This window comes from Anneissia japonica, unplaced genomic scaffold (assembly GCF_011630105.1).
Source record: "Anneissia japonica isolate Jap-2015-1 unplaced genomic scaffold, ASM1163010v1 scaffold724_len3256291_cov202, whole genome shotgun sequence".
NCBI lineage: Eukaryota > Metazoa > Echinodermata > Crinoidea > Comatulida > Comatulidae > Anneissia > Anneissia japonica.
The window spans coordinates 1,303,671-1,304,497 of NW_022744966.1; positions in this window are offsets into that span (position 1 = coordinate 1,303,671).

Here is an 827-nt window from a genome sequence, read left to right on the forward strand (position 1 = left end):
CTGTTGACTGAGGAGAACGTGCAAGCAATTACTTGGATCAGAGCTTTTATAGCTCCATGCTTGAAGAACATAGTAAAAGGAATATGATTGGCTTAAAATCATAGGACAAGGAAAGTGTGTCTAAACTTGTAACTTATCATTATACAGTATTTATGTTTTATACAAATGTAAATTATTATAGATTGCAAATTTAAGGCATCCTGTCCGTTGAATGTTATTTGAAACAATTTTGCAAAAATAAATAATTTAATTGGTTGAAATCCAAACGACGCCAATACTGTATTACAAGGTAACTGCTTAGCGAAATACAACCACAGAACAAGGAATCTGATTGGCTGAAACTATCCAATCTATAGCTAAAGCCTTATGTAATTTTTTTCACTAAATCTTGTATCATTCTTAGACAGAATTCGTTAATTTAAATATATATTTCTAATTCAACTGCCTTCGCATGCTGATAAAATCAGGTCATCAAATCTCATTTGTTGATGACAGTGGATGGAGCGTTGAATATTATATTCTTCCTGAATGTTGACTTATCAACTTCTACTCTTCAGTTTTAGGTTTATGTCATGTGGTAACATTTTTATTATTATAATCATGATCATCATCGTAATATACATATATAATATAATATATGTGGCAAAGACAAGCCAAACCAGTCACTCGTCGCAAAAATCGATTTTGAGTTATTAATAGAGAAATAATAGCTATAAAATGGTTAAAAAATCATTCAAATCGGACATTTCCTCATGAAGTTACCAGTGTTTAACCACACAGCTGTTTAAAGAACAATATATGAGAAATCAGCCTTTAAAGTTTATGAT